This window comes from Heloderma suspectum, chromosome 2 (assembly GCF_057233095.1).
Source record: "Heloderma suspectum isolate Gila_16-S chromosome 2, 16-S_ref, whole genome shotgun sequence".
Lineage (NCBI taxonomy): Eukaryota > Metazoa > Chordata > Lepidosauria > Squamata > Helodermatidae > Heloderma > Heloderma suspectum.
In genome coordinates, this window is record NC_139459.1 from 213979711 (window position 1) to 213992443 (window position 12733).

Consider the following 12733-nt stretch of genomic DNA (forward strand, 5'->3'; position numbering starts at 1 on the left):
AATATTGTTCTTTACAGCATCGGATCTCCTTTTCACCACCAGACACATCCACAGCTGAGTGTCCTTTCAGCTTTGGCCCAGCCGCTTCACTCTTTCTGGCGCTACTTGGAAATACCCTCTGCTCTTCCCTAGTAGTATATTGGACACCTCCTGACCTGTGGGGCTCATCTTCCGGCATCATATCTTTTAGCCTTGTGCTACGTTCCATGGAGTTTTCTTGGCAAGAATACTGGAGTGGGTTGCCATTTCCTTCTCCAGTGGACCACATTTTGTCAGAACTCTCTGCCATGACCTGTCCGTCTTGGGTGGCCCTGCATGGCCTAGCTTATGGCTTCACTGAGTTACGCAAGCCCCTTCGCCACAACAAGGCAGTGATCCAGGAAGGGGAGAATTAAAATAGATGGATCTAAAAGGCCTGGGAAAATTTTAAAAGAAGTTTTCACCTGGTACTAAAAATATATCAGACCGTGACAAGCAAATGTCTTTGGCGGGGGTGTTGAACCTCAGGTCTGGGGGCTCAAATCAGGCCCACCTGAATTCCCAATCTGGCCCTCCAGGGTTATTGAGATGGCCACACCCTCTTCCCTTGGCTCCACCCTCTTTCCCTTGACTGCCTATCATTTGGTGGTTTCCCCCTCCCCCTGTCCACCCCCATATTTTGACTGGCAATAAGAGCTTTATGCTACAGCATGCTCATATATTTTCCCTGCCCAATTTGCCTTTGGCCCCACCTCCTTTTGCTTTCAGTCCTGCCACCACTAGAATATGTTCCCCCGCTGCGAGCTTTTCCAGAATTGAATTAGACTCTCAGACTGGAAGATTTGACACCCGCCTTTCTGGGAATGCCAGGTTGCCACTGCTGAAAAGTCTCCTCCACCAGCCTCACTTTTGTTGTTGCTGGAATCTGGGGAAGGGCCTCCGAGACAGATCTCAGTAAATGGGTAGACTCATGTGGGTGAAGGTTGTCCTTAACCTCCCTGAGTCCTAAGGTCTTTATAGGTTGAAAAAGTGGTTGGACTGAAAATAGCATGATTCCTAGCATGTGTTCTATACTCTATACTGCTCAGTACTGTATTGCGTAGTAAAAGAGGCCATAGACCCTTTGATGGCATAGAATAGTCCCAGTTCTGAGGGCATTTTTTCACCTGACAGAATCCCAGTGTGGATTGAAATAAGAAAATGGTAGATGTATGGATTTGGCATCTCCATCGATCAGCTGGCTAGAGCCTCTTCTGGTCCCCATGGTTTTTAGGTAACCATAGGAACACCTGGAGCAACCCCCAAGCTGGTCCCCTGACAGGCAGCTTTTCTGGACTTCTCATCCAACTCCTTGGCCAGTTAAGACCCCCTGGGTGGCAAATGTCTTTCCAGCCCAGGAGAGAGAAAGGAAAGCAAATGGTGTGGAAATGCGTAGCAAATTGGGATGCAATATAACACAGGCTTCTCCCTGCTGTGCTGTGTGATTCCTCTTAGCCTGGGGGGCAGGACAGGCAGATGGGGAAGCAATAATTCTGGGAGGGGAAAAAAAATAATTGTCTTGCCAAACATTTCTAGTGGAAAGAAGCACCAGCTAAACCGTCTTGAGGGTTGTTTGGCTCTTATAACCCAGAGCTCGGGCAGGCTCTGGTCTCTCTCTTTTTTGTGTGGAAAGCACTTTTAAAATGTGCCACTGAGTAAAATCTTAGAATGGGAGTCCAGAGGGAAGTGTTGAAGTTTCTCTCTGTGTTCAGAGCTCTCTTCTTTCATTAATATATGACCCATTGAATGGAAGGAGGGGGGAGAGCTTTCTTGTCTTACTAGGGCACTAACACTTGGTGTGTTTTGTGGCCAGAAAACACCTTGCTAAACAGACGAAGCTGAAGTTGCATTGGGCTGTCTCACAGAGAACAGTCTCCTGGAGAACTGGATGGTGGCACATTTGGGGTGGTACAAACGTATTGCTTGGGTTCATATTCCCAGTCCCTTACCTGTAATTACAATCTGGGGTCATCACACATTAATGCATGTTGTGCAAAAACATCAGTTTTGATTGGAGAGATTTATGTTGAAGGGGAGTCTCCCAGTCATGGGGTACTCAAAAGCTTGTTTGGGGTTGCAGGGGGATATAAACTTTAGGTCCTGGGAGCTAGTAACCAACTTCAGCATCATGCTGAACTGTAGGGGAAATAAACACCCTTGCCAACAACTGGCAGCTGCTCTAGAAAGTTGCAGCACCCACCCTCTGGAACATGCTCCCTATTGACATTAGGCAGGCATCTGCAATGTTGATCTTTAGACATCTGCTCAAGACCCACCTCTTCATGCAGTCTTTCTCTGAGGGGTGACTCAGCCTGTATAGTTATATTCGACCAGAAATTATTATGTTATTGTACTTTTATTGTCATATTTATGCTGTTATAATTTTGGTTAACTGCTTTGATAGTTCACTGGAAAGTGGCATATAAATCCTTATAAGATAATTAAATAAATGGCTGGCTGGATGCTTAAATGCTTCTTTTTAAATTAATCAACAAAGAAAGGAGTTTTCCCCCTCCCTGCCATCTGACCAGCCCTGAAAGAGAACAGAGTTCTTTTCCATCTCCCTGAAAGAACCAGGGGAGTGTTTACAAGATCCACAATCCAAAGACTGATTAGCACATGTCTATATACACAGTTCTGATGAGTTACAATACAACTGTACTTGGAAACTTCTGCAGGTTTAGATTCCTGTCACTGAGCGTGAAGCCTACATGATAGCCATATACGTTTCTACATTTCTTGCTGAAATCTAACAGTAGTTGTTGCATTTGGGTGGGTCAAGTAAGAAAGACACATTGGTCCAGTCTCTTCCCTCCTCCCTCCTCCTAGTGGACTGAGATTGATTTATACTTCCTTTTTAATGATAAACTTTGAATTTCTAGGTATACAACATAGACTAATGTACTACTGATAATCTTGAGAAACAGGTTGGAGTTTCTATGTATCCCAGAACTCAGGTAGCTCTGGAGAGACCCTTAGGCTGCAATCCTATGTGCACTGGGTGACCTTGTGGAATTTACTTCTCATGGATCACTGCCTTGTTGTGGCGAAGGGGCTTGCATAACTCAGTGAAGCCATAAGCTATGCCATGCAGGGCCACCCAAGACGGACAGGTCATGGTGGAGAGTTCTGACAAAATGTGGTGTACTGGAGAAGGAAATGGCAATCCACTCCAGTATTCTTGCCAAGAAAATCCCATGGAACGTATCACAAGGTTAAAAGATATGACACCGGAAGATGAGCCCCTCAGGTGGGAAGGTGTCCAATATACTACTGGGGAAGAGCAGAGGGAATTTCCAAGTAGCACCAGAAAGAGTGAAGCGGCTGGGCCAAAGCCGAAAGGACACTCAGCTGTGGATGTGTCTGGTGGTGAAAAGAAAGTCCGATGCTGCAAAGAACAATATTGTTTAGGAACCTGGAATGTAAGATCAATGAATCAAGGTAAGCTGGAGGTGGTTGAACATGAGATGGCAAGATTGAACATCGATATCTTGGGAATCAGCGAACTAAAATGGACAAGCATGGGCGAATTTGAAGTATGGAGCACTGTTAGAGATGAGAGACTGGGCTAGGTGGGCTAATAGCTTGACCTTGTCTAGAAGGGAGCTTATGATTTGGATTGGGATTCAGATTTCAGGGGCAAGGGGCTGTATGTGGATGCAGTCAAAAGCTGCTTTTCTTCAGGGTAATAGGGAGATTTCATTACTTACTTACCTGAGATGTGGCTGTTGAGCTGTATTTGTTTTAACGGCCAGGCAGATTGTCCAACTGGCTATGTATATATATAGCTACTGCAGTCGCTTTGGGAAAGGGCCGAGAGGTTGTGGGAGGCAGACAGATGTGTGGTTGCTTTAGCTCTAGATGATCTACAGTTTGCAATGATGGGGAAAAAACACTTTAACTGAGCACCATTGAGCACTGTGGCAGCCGTTTAGCATTGTGAACACAGACGCTTCTCACAATACAAATCCAGGGGTCGTAGACGTCAATATTTCTCATGTGTCTTTGGGGAGAGAGACTCCAGTGTATTAGCCTAATGGGTTACACCAGTCTTCCCCAGCTGGCATCCTCCGGATGTGTTGGAATACAACTCCCATCACCCAGGCTCTTGCCTATCCTGGCTGGGCATAATGAGATTTGTAGTCCAGTGCATTAGAAGGTTATCAGGTTGAGGAAGGCTGGATTAGACCAATGTTTTGCCTCTACTAAGAATGTAGCTATGTTGGGTTCTCATGGCAACAATGCCAACTAGGAGCTGTTGAACCATGCTGACGGTGTTTGTTTGACTGTAAACCTTTCCCATGCCTTCTCTGACCCTGCAGTTGCAAAAGCCTTAGGAGGGGTTTTCAAATGTAGTTATGGCTATTTCAATAGGAGCACAGCTTGGGAGCCACCATCTGTTTGTGAATGGAATTGCAGAATATTGGAGGGGTTGTGTTTGGACTCTGCACTCTGGTATTGCACAGGTGATCACAGAGGACACTCTCTATCCTAGGGATTGTTGTGAGGCATGGCTTGCAGGAAATTGTGTAACTGTTAAATATAGCACAATGTTTCCTCTGTACAAATAATGTAAATAGCTATGCTGACATCTACATTAAATAAATAAATAAAATTAAATAAAGATGAAGACCTTTTAAAAAATTTTCCACACATTTTTAGCATTTTAGCATTCCAGTTTTTTTTAGCTCTGTTGTCTTAAATCTGCTATTGTGTTTTAAATATCTGCTAGGTTTTACTCTTGGCATATTTTTATGCTGTAGTTTTAATCTATTATATCTTATATTGTATTTTCTGTTGTGTTTTGCGATTTTAATTTTTTGAACCACCCAGAGAGTTTTGGCTATTGGGTGGTATAAAAATGAAATAAATAAATATATAAATGAGCACCCCTGGATTTTTCTTCTTTTAGTTCCTAATATCTTTCAAAAGCTGGTCTTCCTACCAGATTATGCTTCGCAGCTGCCCTAGAGCACAAACCTTGCTGAAATGAGTGCAAGTGATCTTCTGGAAAGCTCAGCTTAAATATATAGCTCTAATCAAGGGACACCCATATAGTGCTTACAACCATGCCATCGGCACTGAAGCCCTTCCATAGGGAATGGGTCTGATTAAAATCCATCCACAAAGGAGCACCTCTGAGCGGTGATAAACCAATTAATTAATTGCATTGATCCATGCCTTCAGTAATATGGAAAAGTGATCCATTCCCTGGCGTTTGCTCTTGGCTTTTGGCAGTCAATATTGTAGGGTACGATTAGATTTAAAATGATATTTGAATTTAATCTCATTTATGAATTGCAAATTCTGATCCATATCGTCAATCCATTCTAGAGTCTCATATGCAAATATACTGATTATTTTGCTTGCTTGTTTTGACCTGTAGCCTGTCCAAAGTTTCACAGATTGTGATGCTCTTATTCATTAAATTGCTGTATGAAATTCTAGGTTTTCCCCAAAATATTTATGTAATTCATGCATGATTGAATGTTTATTTTACTGTATTAATAGTTACAGAAATTTTGAAATACAACAAAGATTGGAGAATTTGAAATTACAAAGTAACACATGACAAGGGAATGAATAATAAAGTGAGAACTGGGGATTAAGTATATGAAGAATGCTGCTTTTTGCAATGTTTGTACATTCAGACTGGAGTATTCACCAAGGGAGACACTTCTCAAATATTGTTCCTGCAACTGAATGTTCTTTGCTGCTGGTGTTATCAGCTGCTGGTAAGTTGCCTCCCTTGGTGATTTGGGCCAATATGTCTTGGTAGTTGTCTCATATTCAATGAATTTTAAGCATGTACCTCCCTCAGGTCGGAAGGTGTCCAATATACTACTGGGGAAGAGCAGAGGGAATTTCCAAGTAGCACCAGAAAGAGTGAAGCGGCTGGGCCAAAGCCGAAAGGACACTCAGCTGTGGATGTTTCTGGTGGTGAAAAGAAAGTCCGATGCTGCAAAGAACAATATTGTTTAGGAACCTGGAATGTAAGATCAATGAATCAAGGTAAGCTGGAGGTGGTCAAACATGAGATGGCAAGATTGAACATCGACGTCTTGGGAATCAGCGAACTAAAATGGACAAGCATGGGCGAATTTAATTCAGGTGACTAATTAAATGGGTGAATTTTATTTATTTATTTATTTATTTATTTATTTATTTATTTATTTCATTTCTATACCACCCAATAGCCGAAGCTCTCTGGGCGGTTCACAAAAACTAAAACCAAACAACACACAATAAAACAATTTAAAATATATAGAACATTAAAACCACATTAATTCAGATATAATCCATCATATCTACTACTGTGGGCAAGAATCCCTTAGAAGAAATGGAGTAGCACTCATAGTCAATAAAAGGGTGGGAAAAGCAGTACTGGGGTACAATCTCAAAAACGATAGAATGATCTCAGTACGAATCCAAGGCAAACCATTCAACATCACACTAATTCAAGTCTATGCCCCAACCACTGAGGCCGAAGAAGCTGAGGTTGATCGGTTCTATGAAGACCTACAACACCTTCTAGAACTAACACCAAAAAAAGATGTCCACTTCATCATAGGGGATTGGAATGCTAAAGTAGGAAGTCAAGAAATCACCGGGATAAGAGGCAAGCATGGCCTTGGTGTACAAAATGAAGCAGGACAAAGGCTAAGAAAGTTTTGCCAAGAGAACACGCTGATCATAGCAAACAGTCTTTTCCAACAGCACAAGAGGCGACTCTACACATGGACATCACCAGATAGTCAATATCGAAATCAGATTGATTATGTCCTTTGCAGCCAAAGATGGAGAAGCTCTATACAGTCAGTAAAAACAAGACCTGGAGCTGACTGTGGCTCAGATCATGAGCTTCTTGTTGCAAAATTTTGGCTGAAATTGAAGAACGTAGGGAAAACCACTAAACCATTCAGGTATGACCTAAATCATATCCCTTATGAATATACAGTGGAGGTGAGGAATAGATTTCAGGGATTAGACCTGATAGACAGAGTGCCTGAGGAACTATGGATGGAGGTCCGTAACATTGTTCAGGAGGCAGCAACTCAATCCATCCCAAAGAAAAAGAAAGCAAATGCAAGAAAGCAAAGTGGCTGTCTGATGACGCTTTACAAATAGCTGAGGAAAGAAGGGAAGCGAAAAGCAAGGGAGAAAGGGGAAAATACATCCAACTGAATGCAGAGTTGCAGAGAATAGCAAGGAGAAACAAGAAGGCCTTCTTAAATGAAGAATGCAAAGAAATCGAGGAAAACAACAGAATGGGAAAGACTAGAGATCTCTTCAAGAAAATCGGAGATCTCAAGGGAACGTTTTGTGCAAAGACGGGCATGATAAAGGACAAAGAAGGCAGGGACCTAACAGAAGCAGATGAGATTAAGAAGAGGTGGAAAGAATACACAGAAGAACTATGCAGGAAAGATCTTAATGTCCCTGAGAGCCATGATAGTGTGTTCACTGAACTTGAGCCGGACATCCTAGAGAGTGAAGTCAAGTGAGCCTTAGGAAGCATTACTAACAACAAAGCTAGCGGAGATGACAGTATTCCAGCTGAGCTATTTAAAATCCTAAAAGATGATGCTGTTAAAGTGCTGCACCCAATATGCCAACAAATTTGGAACACTCAGCAGTGGCCACAAGACTGGAAAAGGTCAGTTCACATTCCAATTCCAAAGAAGGGCAATGCCAAAGAGTGTTCAAACTACTGTACAATTGCGCTCATTTCATATGCCAGCAAGGTTATGCTCAAAATCCTACAAGCTAGGCTTCAGCAGTATGCGAACCGAGAACTACTGGAAGTACAAGCTGGGTTTCGAGGAGGCAGAGGAACTAGAGATCAAATCGTCAACATTCCCTGGATCATGGAGAAAGCAAGTGAATTCCAGAAAAAACGTCTATTTCTGCTTCATTGACGGTGCGAAAGCCTTTGATTGTGTGGATCACAACAAACTGTGGCAAATTCTGAAAGAGATGGGGTTACCAGACCACCTTACATGTCTCCTGAGAAACCTGTACAAGGGTCAAGAAGCAACAGTAAGAACCGGACATGGAACAACCGACTGGTTCAAAATTGGGAAAGGAGTACGATAAGGCTGCATATTGTCACCCTGCTTATTTAACTTATATGCAGAGTACATCATGAGAAACGCCAGGTTGGATGAATCACAGGTCGGAATTAAGATTGCCAGGAGAATTATCAACAACCTCAGATATGCAGATGACACCACTAATGGCAGAAAGCGAAGAGGATCTAAAGAGCCTCTTGTTGAGGGTGAAAGTGAGTGCAAAAGCTGGTTTGAAACCCAACATTAAAAAAACTAAGATCATGGCATCTGGCCCCATCAATTCCTGGCATATAGAAGGGGAAGAAATGGAAGCAGTGACAGATTTTATTTTCTTGGGCTCCAAGATCACCGCAGACGGTGACTGTAGCCATGAAATTAAAAGATGCTTGTTCCTTGGGAGGAAAGCTATGGCAAACCTAGACAGCATAGTAAGAAGCAGAGACATCACCTTGCCGACAAAGGACCATCTAATCAAAGCTATGGTTTTCCCAGTAGTAATGTATGGCTGTGAGAGCTGGACTATAAGGAAGGCTGAGCGCCAAAGAATTGATGCTTTCGAACTGTGGTGCTGGAGAAGACTCTTACGAGTCCCCTGGCCTGCAAGGAGGTCCAATCAGTCAATCCTAAAGGAAATCAACCCTGACTGCTCATTGGAAGGACAGATACTGAAGCTGAAGCTCAAAAATTTTGGCCACCTAATGTGAAGAGAAAACTCTGTGGAAAAGACCCTGATGCTGGGAAAGATTGAAAGCAAAAGGAGAAGGGGACGGCAGGGGACGAGATGGCTAGACAGCATCACCGATGCAATGAATATGAACTTGAGCACGCTCCGGGAGAGAGCGCAGGACAGGAAAGCCTGGCGTGCTATGGTTCATGGGGTCATGAAGAGTCAGACATGACTTAACGACTTAACAGCTGAACAACAATAACAACCTCCCAAAGTCAGGCATCTTGGAAACTTAGGCTGTATGGAGCTACCTGGGAATTAGTCCCATTGATAGGGCCAGCCAAAGGCATTTTACTGCCTGTGGTGAAGGTCAAGATGGCCCCTCTCCCATTCCTTGGACAAGAGCTGACTGGACTGGCCACTGCATCTTTCTTCAATAACTGCAATGAGGCAGCATCCTCCACAACACCTGAAGGCAGCAGGCTAACTCAGGGGACCTAGCAGTTCTTTCCTCCAACACTTGCTGCCGCCTCCCAGCATCTGCTGCCTGAGGCAACTGCTTCACTCTGCCCAATGGTAGGGCCGGCCCTGTCCACTGAACTCAGTGAGACCTACTTCTGAGTAAACATGCTTCGGGTTGCATTGTCAAGAGGTCGAAAATCAGGATTCCAGGATTTGGGCATTGGCTCTGACTCTGAGGGGAAAAAAGGAATTAGTGGCCAGTGACTCAGCTAGGGCTGGACCATGGGGCTGAAGCAAACAGGCCTGGCATCAGCACCTGGGCCCACATGGGCATTCTGGGGTTCACTGTGGCTGGTGCTGGTTGCCGCAGCAACCTTTCTTCTTATTTTTAAAAACATTTTATAGTCAGGGTTGGCCAGGCAGGCATATACATGGTTACAGATGCTCATTTTATTATTGTTACTTTTAAAATATATTACCCTTTTCTACAGCAAGAAGGTGGTTATGCCCAGCTTCCCAAGTAAACCAGAGCAGCTGTAGAAAATTTAATTTTATCCCTGTAGTAGTCATAATGGTGGCATGAGTTTACACATGCTTGGAGTATTTCTTTTTTTGTCAGCATGGCAGGTTTTTTTGGTTTGCTCTAAAATATCAGGAATGTAGAAACAGTTGTAAAGCATGGAATGGTGGTTGAAGTGGGGAGAATATGTTAGTTATGTACTTCACCACTGAAATAATACACATGGCTGTTTAAAAAGGCTATATCTATTTCTCCTTGTATGTCTTTTACTACCTGGAAATGGGATAGACTACAGGGACTTTTCTGCAGTGAACTTACATCAATAGGAAGGAATGGCCAAGGCGACAAAGATTTTGCTAATGCCTTCTACTGCATTTATAGAGCGCTCCTGTGACAGTGGGCATATTGCGCAATCTTGTTTCATCTGCTAGAGCATGCCAGCGATATAAGCCAGAGTTGTTAAAGTCTAGCGGGCTGGCTGATACCCAGGGGCCCCACACATAGTTTCTACTTTAATGCAACACAAAACATGAATTCTGTCTCGAGTAGACAGTAACATTTAGCAGGGAGGGATATTCAGCCTGTTTTCCCCTTGTAGCTCTGGGAAGTCATCCTAAGAAAGAGAGAAGAAGATGACCCTGAATATTACAACCAGGGTGGCACTGGCAGCAGCAGCCAGCACTGGTGGGCACCTTCCAAGGCCCAGTGGGTGACCACCGCCAATCCCAGCATCCTCCTGACTCTGTTGCTGCTTCTCTTTGCTGCCTGTTCACCTGCCCTCTCCAAGTGAGAGTGGGAGGAGCGAGGAGAAGGAGTGTTTCTGCACTCCTCATCCCCCCCCCCTCTCTCTCTCACACACACACACACACACAGTGCTGACAAGGGAATGGACAGCAGCAACAGCTGTGAGGAGTGGCTCCACTCAGGGAGAGGGCCCAATGGTGCCGCCAGAGAAGGACTTTGGGCAGAGGTCCAGACTCAGCATAATGTACAGGAGGGCTCCCAAACAAAGCAGGGCTGGTGAAGCAGTACACGTTACCATCTAAAGAGGCCCTCCCCTCACGTGCCCATTATGTCCAGACTCTAAAATTACCTAACTGCCTCTTGCCCAAGCCCCCCGCCCTGCCCCCCAACCTGGAATTGGCACTGGTATTTTTTTTTTAAGGAATAATTTTTAAAAGGAATAACGCTTGCTTTCCTGCCCCAAAGGCACACTAGTCCTCAAGATGGCTCAGTAATATGTATGTTCAAGGTTCCGCAGACCACATTGGGAACCATTAAATGGCCTGACAAGGTCTCTTGGGTCTTACATTGGGCAGCCCTGGGATAACCAGTGATGTCAGTCATTTTCACAGTTGGCAAATGGCTGCAAGGGCTATGTCCAGTATAAAACAGCTATCGATGATAAGCATCTAAAAGTGGTGTTGCACCCTGTGCTATTGACTGTGATATGTAATATTATTAATAACATTTGCCCTGCCTGGTTGGAGACAGTGGGATATTTTTATGCTTGGTTGTAGAACTGGCAGGCTCTCTCCTCAGCCACCGCCACCCCTTCGCCGCCCGCCCTGCAACAGGTTCCCAAGCCAAACATTTCCTTCCTGTTTTACTGAGGGGAGAGCACGTCTCTTGTTTCATCTCATTAGTGGGAGAAGTCCGCCACCGGTGAGCACAGCCGGAACTGGTTGCTATGGAAACTCATGTTTATTGAGCTCCTGAGATATGAGGTACTAGGCTGGGGAGAGGCACTTTCAAACATTTGGGGGTGGGGGGTGGAGTGGGGAGGCTGTGTTGCCTACGGAGCTGCCAAGGCTCCTGTGGAAGTGTCAGGGTAAGGATGTGTGTGAGGCTGCCCTCAGATCACGGCCCCCCCAAACATTCACAGAAGGCGTGAAAGTGACAGGATTTGACTCCCTGTGCAGGCTGAACACGCTTTGAGCAGGTCCAGAGTAACTATCGGAATACATACACTATAATATGCAGTGGTGCAGCTCAGTAATTTTAGACTCTGGATTTATGGTCCTACAGGGGGCCCTTTCAGACAGCCAAGTGCATTACTTCAGTGGTGAAGCACACATTTTTCTTTTCCCCTCCAGCTGCCATTCCATGCTTTAACTGCTTCTACATTCCTGATATGTTAGAACAATGACACTGTTTGCCAACCTGATTAATTAAAAAACAACAACGCTCTGAGCTTGTACAGTTTTGCGTTTTAAATTCACTTCAGTCATCACACCATCATGACTACAGGGATGCAATGGAGTCTGCTTCTGATGCCCTCATCACCTGCTGCTCTTGGGGTTGGGGGCTAGGCTGTGGGGTCCTGGACTGTGGCTCCAAGGTCTAGGCATGGCTGTGCCACTGATAATATGTCATGTAATGACTTATGGTCCCAATTCAGTAGGCTTGGAAACCAACAGCTGTAGAATCGCATATTTCTTTTCCCCCATACTGGTACTCTGGCTGCAAAGGTACATTTGGAAGTGTGAAGAACTGAGGAGGGAAGGGTGAGCAATGTCTGGTGAAATCTTCAAAATGTGTGCATGCATGCGTGCATGTAGGGGATCCCTAGGGTCAGGGCTTCAGTACTGTATGGATAGAGGGAAAGTTCATCTTGGGAGCTTTCCTATTAAAGGTCCAGTTCGATTCAAACCAAGGGCTTCCCTGACAATTAGGGATAAAATGTGAGTGCTCTAAAGTCCTCCTCCTCCCCTTCCCCTTCCTCCTTCTTCTTTAAACAGAAGCCCCATACTCTGAACAACTGCCAAAGAGGCAGAAATCCAACAGGTAAATTAACCCTCTCCCCAGCATGAACATGTAGGGATGGAAAACCGGCATATTGTTTTCTGTCTGTTTTACAGCTGTTAAGGGCAAAGGGTTTCTGTTCATAACAAGATGCCAATCTTGTAACTTGAATGTATGTTTTTTAAACCTTTATGGGTGAATTGAGATCCTGGCCAGCAACATGTATATGCTAACACTCTCCTTTGATCT